Source organism: Vulpes lagopus, chromosome 16 (genome assembly GCF_018345385.1).
Source record: "Vulpes lagopus strain Blue_001 chromosome 16, ASM1834538v1, whole genome shotgun sequence".
Taxonomy (NCBI): domain Eukaryota; kingdom Metazoa; phylum Chordata; class Mammalia; order Carnivora; family Canidae; genus Vulpes; species Vulpes lagopus.
Window position 1 is genome coordinate 27,605,885 of NC_054839.1, and position 9,854 is coordinate 27,615,738.

A 9,854-nucleotide genomic window follows, 5' to 3' on the forward strand; every position below is an offset into this window, starting at 1 on the left:
CGCCTTTCTCAAACTCCACAGAATTGAAGAGATTATTTAGGGCCTTGCTCTAGATTAGGCTTTGGTTTAGGAAATACGGCTTGTTTGATCTTCTATCTAAGACCAGTAAATTGTTCTCCATATCAACAATAAGACTGTTTCCCTTTATTATTCATGTGTTCACTGGCTTAATTTCAGTATTATTGTGTCTGGGGAAATAGGAAGGCCTGAGTAGAGGTAGAGAAATGGGGAAATGGCAGATTGGTGGAACAGTTGGAATACACATGATATTTATCGATTGAGTTTGCCCTTTTATGTGGACATGGTTTGTGGTACACCAAAACAATTATATTAGTAACATCAAAGATCCCCATAACAGCTATAATAATAGTTAAAGCTTGAAATATTGGGAGAATTAACATAATGCGACACCAGATATGATATGAACAAATGCTGTTGGAGAAATGGCACCAGTAGACTTCATCATTGTGGGATTGTCACAGATTTTTAGTATCTACAAAGCACAGTAAAGCAAAGCACAATAAAATGAGGCATTGATGACTGTGTTAAAATAAGAATGCCCTTTCTACAAATATACACAAATTCCAAGAAGCTATTATTTTGCTTCTCCTGAAGCAATGGAGAGAAATTTTAGAAAAGAGTTCCTGATAAGGGACATGATTTTCTGAAATAAAAGTGTTTTGCAAGTTGAAATGAAGTAAATTATCCTGGTAATTATCCTGGTATGTGTTTCAAAGACAATAACACTAACCAAATGTATTTATTTTTAAGCATAAGGGAGAACTATTTGGTTTGTTAATTATCAGCTCTCATTAATATTCTGTTTGGAGTTCCTATATATAATGTTCATAAACTTTAAAAGTTCTGCTTTTTAAAGTCAGAATGAATTTCAAACAAATCAGTAGAGAATAATGGACCATTACATCCTCATAAACTTGCAAATTAAAAAGAACTGAAAACTATTGCTACTATGAAAATCTTTGATGTAAATTCTAAGGTGACAGCAAAGTCAATGATACCATTCAAGGAAAGATGTAGGAATGGCTATTGCCAATATTGATAATTATTTATGGAAATATATTCTAAATACATGTAAGACTTTTCTAAATACAGTACAGTGATTTTAAAAATTTAAATATAATTTGTAGATATGTATAGAAGAATTGTTATCAACACTGCTAAACAAGTTTGTGGCATACTTAGTGCTTATAACATTGCTCTAATGGAACATGATTACATTACATGATTTTATTTGTTATGTATTATAGGATTCTATTAATTGGAAAAAATTTCTTCATCACTTAAGAATCAGAAATGTAGCTGTCAAACTGATACTGAGTGTCTTTTTCATTCCATTTATTTATGAGCTTAGATAATTTCATAAGGAAAGTATAAGGAATCAATAAAAGTGCTATCTCTGGTCCAAAGAGTTCTATTTTGCTATTTAACAATATGGTATAGAACATTTTATCCAACTAAACACGAAATAAAAATTAATGTTATCATCATTATCGCTAACACCATCATCATTATCATAATCATCATTGTCAACTTCATTAATATTTCATTATGAAATGAGATCTTGCTAGGTGTAATGTAGTTTCCTAAGTGTTAGAAGTACATTTTTGTATTTTAATCTTCATGATAAACTCATGCTATAGGTTCTGACATCCCTGTTAAAAGATAAGGCAAGTAAGGCTCACAAAGGTAAGTAATCTATATGTGATTGTCTAGTAAACTGCAACTGGAGGATTAGACCCTTATGTCAAGTTTTGTTTTCTTTTGTTTTAAATTTTATTTATTTATTCACAAGAGACACACACACAGAAAGAGAGGCAAAGACACAGGCAGAGGGAGAAGCAGGCTCCATGCAAGGATCCAAATGTGGGACTCGATCCCGGGACTCCAGGATCAGGCCCTGGGCCGAAGGCAGGCACTAAACTGCTGAGCCATCCAGGGATCCCAAGTTTGTGTTCTTCAACACCACAAATCCTAGCTTTTTGAAATGACTGCTGGATATTAAGAAAGGTATTCACATTTATCTTACTGAGTTCCAGGTACCTTTCCAACCATCAGTAGGCATACAGAGCAGTAAAGCCCAATTTATTTATTTCTGATTTACTTTTCATAGCATGATAGAAATCCCTGGATCTTTCTGTTTGACATGCCACCAAATGGACCTTGCATCCTATTTCCAACGTAATCCCAATTATTCTGGATTGAAATCTATTAAAGAGGACATTCCATTCACCTAATTTGTAACCCTCAGTTATGGGTTTTGTTTGTTTTTCCAAAAGTTACTTGATGTTCATTTCTTTTGTCATGAATTTGATTGGGGGAAACATTTTTTTTTTCTTAAATAAGCTCTTTTTAAAATCTCCACATTTATTCCCATATGAATTTAAATTTCCAAATAGCTTTACCTGCTATCCTGTTTTGTGGAAACACTGTTCTTTTCATGTATGTGTTCTACTCCAAAATTTCTAAAGCTTCTCATTTTTAATAGGCAAAGCCCAAATTACTGGATATTGCATTCAAGGATGGTCATGATTTTGACCCTTAGCCTGTTATGTTGAAATACAGTTAACTGGTTAGCTCATCATGTTTGTCATGTGTGGTATGATTTTTTTGAATTTTCACTTTATATATTTATTCTTTTATTTTTTTCTGGCCTTCTTTCATTTTTGCTTTTCAGAATCCAAATTCTATAACTTTTCTTCCCCATTGATGATTCCCATGGAAATGTATACAAAATTAGAATAAATGAAAGAAAATTAAAGCGTTACATTTAGTTACACAAAACTAAGTAAGGTCAGTATTTCAGAAATTGTGAATAATTTATGCTAAGCATAACACACACAGGAAAAGATTGCAGTATAGTTCTCTAGTCTTAAACATAACATTCTTTTGAAAAAAGACATATGTCCACAAAAGATCCCGAATAAACTTCATTATAATCACTAATGTAGAAGTAACAAAAGCAAGTGATAGATGGAAGGTTTAAGACATATTGGGAGTATACCTTTTACTGCCGTAGTCATTAGCAATTTAGCAGAGAGAAAAGCTGCAAGATCTTTATGTTGCCTATGGAAAATAGAAAATGACAAAGAAATCTATAGCCTGATGAGAAGTAATATAAGGAAGAATTAAACTGGGCTAATACTACACCTGGGTGGACCAACCTAGTCAATCAAAATATTGACTAAGCTGATTGGCAGCAAGTGACTTCATACATACATATCACATGCAGCTCAAAGACAAATTACACAGTACGTTCAGTTATCCATTTTTTCTACTCAAACCCCTCAGGCTATACTGCTGACACATTAAATGAATTTACCATATCCATTTGTATTCTTAAAATCAAAGGCATATATTCTAATAGCATTCAGAAAATAAAATCAAGAAAAATTAGATCCTCCAGAAATAAACCTAAAAAAAAGGATGCTAGAGTAAGTATTTTATTTGAGAGGTATAGCAAATACCAATACAGGAGTGAAGAAGGGAAAGGGATGGGAAAACAGCCTATAATGGATGTGTTCTCAAGTCACCTAGAACTGTGGGTGACTGGAGCCTAATCTCTTAAAAACGGTTTAAAAGAGCATGTCTGGGAAGATGCTGGAGTACAAGGACTTTAAGCTCACCTCTTGTTACAGATTCAGCTAAGTAACACTCACATCAATGTAAATAACCCAGAAAATTACCCAAAGACTGGAAGAACAAACTCCACAACTAAGTGTAGAGAAGAGGCCATCAAAGAGGGTATGACAGGTAGAGAAACAGTAGGAAGCTAAAAGGACTTGAAGGACTGCCCATGGGAAGAAAGGACTAGCAGCCTCCAAGAGGAGAGAGAAACACACTATCATATCATGGAGCATGCACTAGGAAGACGGATGCCCATAATATTTGGCTTTGAAACCCAGAGGATTCAAATTTCATGAGTTTCTACAAACAGTGGAGTTTAAAACCTGAAATTTAAAAATTACTGAGCTCAGTAGGAGATCCAGAAAGGTGAGAGGAAACTGAGTCTCTGCTCTTAAAGATACAGAACAACAAGCAGTTAATGGATATACAGCATAGAAGTAGCAGTTTGAAAAACCTTGGTGCACAAGGGGTGGAATGTTGTTTACCGATCTAGGAGCCTGTCCTCAGGGGACAGAGATTATTGGGAAACCCCTCTAGGAACAAATAAATTGAGAGGAATTATTTCTCTCTTCTGCCTCCAACATAAATGCACACCACCTGTGGGAACCAGCGCAGTGCCAACATATCCTACCTAACTTGCTAATACTGTGAGTATCCCCCACCCCATGTACTTAGGTGGAAATGCACCCTCCAGCCAAGCCTTCCTTAATCCAGGTGGTACAAATCCCTTCACTCAGATCATCCAAATAGAAAATCAACAAAGAAACGGTGGCTTTGGATCAGATGGATCTAACAGATCAATTCAGAACATTCCATTTAAAAACAGCAAAATACAAATTCTTTCCAAGTGGAGATGGAACATTCTCCAAAATAAATTACATATTAGGCCACAAAACAAATCTCAACAAACTCCAAAAGATTGAAGTTATACCATGTATCTTTCCTGACCACCATGCTATGAAACTAGAAATCAACCAAAAGAAAAAAAATCTGGAAAGAGCACATGGAAGTTAAATAACATGCTATTAAATACTGAATGGGTCAACCAAAAAATCAAAGAAATAAAAAAAATACATGGAAAGATACATGGAGAAAAATAAAAATGAAAACACAGCAGTCCACAGTCTTTGGGATGCAGCCAAAACAAAACAAAACAAAACAAACAAACAAAAACAACAACAACACTGTTTTAATAGGGAAGTTTATTGCAATACAGGCTTACCTCAAGAAGCTGGAAAAATCTCAAATAAACAACCTAATGGTACACCTAAAGGAGCTAGAAAAAAGAAGAGCAAACAAAGCCTAAAACCAGTAGAATGAAAAAAAATGATAGAGATTAGAGGAGAAATAAATGATATAGGAACTAAAAAAGCAATAGAACATATCAATGACAACAGGAGCTGATTCCTTAAAAAGATTAATAAAATTGACAGACATTTAGCCACACTCGTAAAAAAAACAAAAATTTTAAAAAAGAGACTCAAGTTCAGAAATGAAAGAGGAGAAATAATAACCAACACCACAGAAATATGAAAGATTGTAACAAAGTATTATGAAAAAATATATTTCAACAACATGGATAACCTAGAAGAAATGGATACATTTCACATAACCTACCAAAACTGAATCAGGAAGAAATAGAAAATTTGAACAGACCAATGAAATTGAATCAATAATCAAAAACTAACAACAACAACAACATGCAAACAGAAGTCTAGGACTAGATGTCTTCACAGCTGAGTTCTACCAAACATTTAAAGAAGAGTTAATACCTATTTTTTTCAAACTATTCCAAGAAATAGAAAAGGAGAGAACACTTCCAAATTCATTCTATAAAGTTAACATTATTTCAAGCTATACTGCAAAGCTGTATTAATCAAAACATTATGGCACTGGCTCAGAAATAGAACACATAGACCAATGGAACAGGATAGAAAGCCTAAAAATAAACCCACAATTATATGATCAATTAATCTTTGACAAAGGAGACAAGAATATGCACTGGATAAAATACTGTCTATTCTACAAATGGTTTTGGGAAAACTAGACAGCTACTTGCAAAAGAATGAAACTGGAACACTTTCTTACATTATATACAAAAAAAAAAAAAAAAGAAAATGAAAACGCATTTAAGGACCTAAATGTGAGGTCTGAAACCATAAAAATCCTAGAAGAGAGCATAGGGAGCAATTTCTCTGATATTGGTCATAAAAATATTTTTATAGATATTTTCAGAAGCAAGGGAAACAAAACCAAATTTAACCACTGGGACTACATCAAAACAAAAAGATTCTGTTACAGCAAACAGTCAACAAAACTAAAAGATAACCTACTGAATGGAGAAGACATTTGCAAATAACATATCTGATAAAGGGTTAGTATCCAAAATATATGAAGAACTTATATAACTCAATGCCCCTCAAAGCAAATAATCCAGTTAAAAAATGGGGAAAAGACATGAACAGACATTTCTCCAAAACATATAAGTGGCCAACAGACAAATGAAAAGATGCCCAACATCACTCATAATCAGATAAGTGCAAATCAAAACTACAATGAGATATCATTTCACACCTGTCAGAATGACTAGAATAAAAAAACACAAGAGATAAGTGCTGGTGAGGATCCAGAGAAAAAAGAATATTTATTTACTGTTGGTGGGAATGCAAACTAGTGCAGCCACTGTGGAAAACTGTATGGCAATTCCTCAAAAAATTAAAAATTGAACTACCGAATAATCCAGTAATCACCGTTGCTGGGTATTTACTCAAATACAAAAACACTAATTTGAAGACACTGCAAACAGAAGCACTTCCTGGCTTTTTTTTTTTTTTCCTTCCTGGCATTTTTAATTCTCCTGCAAGCACTGAGTTATAAGGCTAGAAACCTACAGGTGGAGGATCTATACTTTCTTCTACATATAGGGAACTTGCAAAAATATTGTGGAACATAAAAAGAAGATAGTACTTATAGGGAAAAGAATACATTTGGAACATTGTTACAGTGAAGCAAAAAGTGGAGCTAAATTTTTGCTATTGCAAACAATAGCAATAACAAAAACATTTCTATAAAAAATTAAGAAAGCGTGCTGAAAGTCTTTGAGACATATAAAGGAAATTTGATGATGTAAAAGTATATTAATAAAACCCCAAAAATGGAAAATAGAAAAAGAGAACTGATATATTTTTATTGCATCATAAATTACTCCTTTTATTCTCTCTTGCTCATCAACATTTAAATTTGTCTGAGCCTTTCTTTTACATAAACAAATAAGTAAATAAAAATACTTTATTTATTCCACTGCTCTCTTCAGGCACCACAGCATCTTTATTCTTTCTTTACTTCCGGGCGTCAGGAATAGGCTAAACTCAGTCACACTATATCCATTTTCTCAACCTAATTTACTTAAAATAAATAAATAAATAAATAAATAAATAAATAAATAAATAAATAAAAGTGCAATCCACTTCAATCACACTAAAAAATGCAGGTCCCAAAGAGAAAATACATTTAAGTATTCTTAAATGCCCAGGATTCTTTTCAGTCCTTAAACTCTTTGATCTCTGTGTGGTACATAATACTACTTCTAAAAACAGTATTCTCTTCCTTCATGTAATTATATTTTTTGTTTGCTTTTCTCCTGCCCCTGTGTCTACTTGTTTCCATTGTCTTTGATTAACATGACTGAATCTTTTGCCAGGTGGGCAAGGAGTGAGTATCTGATTGAATATTTGGAATGATGCCAGAAATCTAGGAGTCCAATTCTTGTTGTTTTTAAAGACCTTCAGTGGAATTTCTGCTTTTCTGTCTTATTCATGCCTTCACCTTCAGGAGAAATTTGAATCTCAAACTACTTAAAGCATTTACAGCCTGCCAACATACAAAATATCTTTTTTAAAAAAAGATTTTATTTATTTATTCATGAGAGACACAGAGAGACAGGCAGAGACATAGGCAGAAAGAGAAGCAGGTTGGGGGAGCCTTATGTGGAACTCAATCCCAGGATCCCAGGAGCAGGACCTGAGCCACCCATGCGCCCCTCTTTTTTTTTTTCTCCCTTACTATGAGTTCTTAGCTTTCCATTTCTTCCACTCTGCTGAGTCCCTGGCTATTCATTAATCTGTTTTCTGGCTTCCAGTCGATGATTTACTCTCTGATTCTTATTGCATATTTGGAGGTAGACCTTTATTTTTATTCCTTTACTGTCTTTTTAATAAGATACCAGGAATATGTAGAAGTGTGTCGATCACCATTTGTTCTGTAGCAAACAACCACACAACAATGAACTGCATAGTGAAACAAAATCGTGTTTCTTAGGCACATGTCTGCAGGTCAGTTGGGGGGCTCATTTTCAGCCTGAGGGCTGATTGCTCTCAGAAACTCACAGACTTGATAATGGCAGCTGTGCATGGAAGCAAGTCCAGCTGTGCTCATGCCAAGTGTATTAACATACCATCAGCAAAGCATGTTGAGGCCGTGCATAAGAGGGGCTGGGCATTAATTAGTACAGGGGAATGTAAATCCAGAACAAGCAATTCTAGCTAGTATAAGAATTATATACTTATGTTTAATATATCATATTTAACTAAACATCCTGAAGGGATGTGTGTGTACACATGCATTTATTTTATTTTATTTTTTTTAGCACTAACTGATTCATGTTAATGCCCCATTTTAAATGCTATAAAGCCTTTGGATTGTTGTGAGGATGAGTTCTACTCCTTGATAACCCATAAATGGCCCTTCGTTTGGAACTCCTGCCTACTTTTCCACTTCACTGTTCTCTCCATCCTCCCCAACACATACACCAAACACTCAGCATTCCATTATTCTTTATCATCAGAATCTCCAGAATATATGAGTTATATCAATTTGTGGAATTTGAAGCAGATTCCCTTTTGTAGGTTCTGAGAAGGTATTTTTAAGTCGATTTTTCTCAACCAGCCAAAAATAGCAAAGAAGGCTTAAAGCTTCCCTGGTCCAAAGGATTTCCAACCAGCAATAGCATTAGTGAGTCTTTCAAAGCTTCCTCACCAAGTAATATCTTTCCTTCTTGCTGATGTACGTTTATCTGAACATCTTTTATTTTTAAAAAAATAGACTAGGATTAGCTTATTTTCCTTTATCAAAATAAAACAAATTCTTTTGAATCTATACTCCTGTTTCTAAAATTCAACAATTCAATTCAATTCAACATTAGTAATTTGAGTCTAGTGCTTACAGGCATGATATACTTTGTCCATACGTGTTAGGCATTTTCCTGCCCTTGAGCTTTTTCTAATTTTTTCTTAACTGTAATAATCTTAACTTTTTGATTTCCCTTTCTTTAACATCAACTTCAAATCCATCTTTTAATGAAGCCATCTCAATGTTAAAACCAACCATACCTCTTCCCCTCTTCCTTCTCCAAATTCTTTTTACATTGATTGAATATAATAATAATTTGATACTTATCATATCCTTATTTTCATTCTTAACAACTTTTTTATGTGCTATATTAGGGTCCTTCAAAGAAACAAACCCAAATACATATGTGTGTGTGTATATACACACACATATATATGTGATATATATATACATATATATATATATATATATATATATATATATCCTTGTATATTATTATTATAGAGGAAGATAAATCCCACAAGTCTGCTATCTACAAACTAAAGATCCAGGCAGGTTGGCAGTATAACTCAGTCTGTGTCTGAAGGCCTAAGAATCAAGGGATCCAATGATTTAATCCAAGTCCTAGTACTGGAAGAGATGAGATGAGACAACTCAGGAAGTAAAAATAGGTGAATTCCTCCTTCCTCTGTCTTTTGTCCTATTGAGGCCCTCAAGGGATTGGATGATCCTTACCCTTATTGAGGAAAATGTGCTTTATTGAATTCATGAATTCAAAGGCTAACCTCATCGAGAAACACTCTTTCAGAGATATCTAGAAATAGTTTAATCTGGGCACCCTTTGACCAATCAAGTTGACACATAAAATCACAAATCCAACCTTTGTCAATTTGACACCTATATACATCTCCCTACACCACATTTAATCACCCAATAAAGACAACGACAAGGTCATCATTCTGCCTTACATAATACACTGTCTAGCATGATACAACGATAGGTGATACTATTCTGCCTAACATGATTCAAACTGTCCCATATAAACCAAAAATATACTAATACCTTCTCCAGAAGAGGAGGCA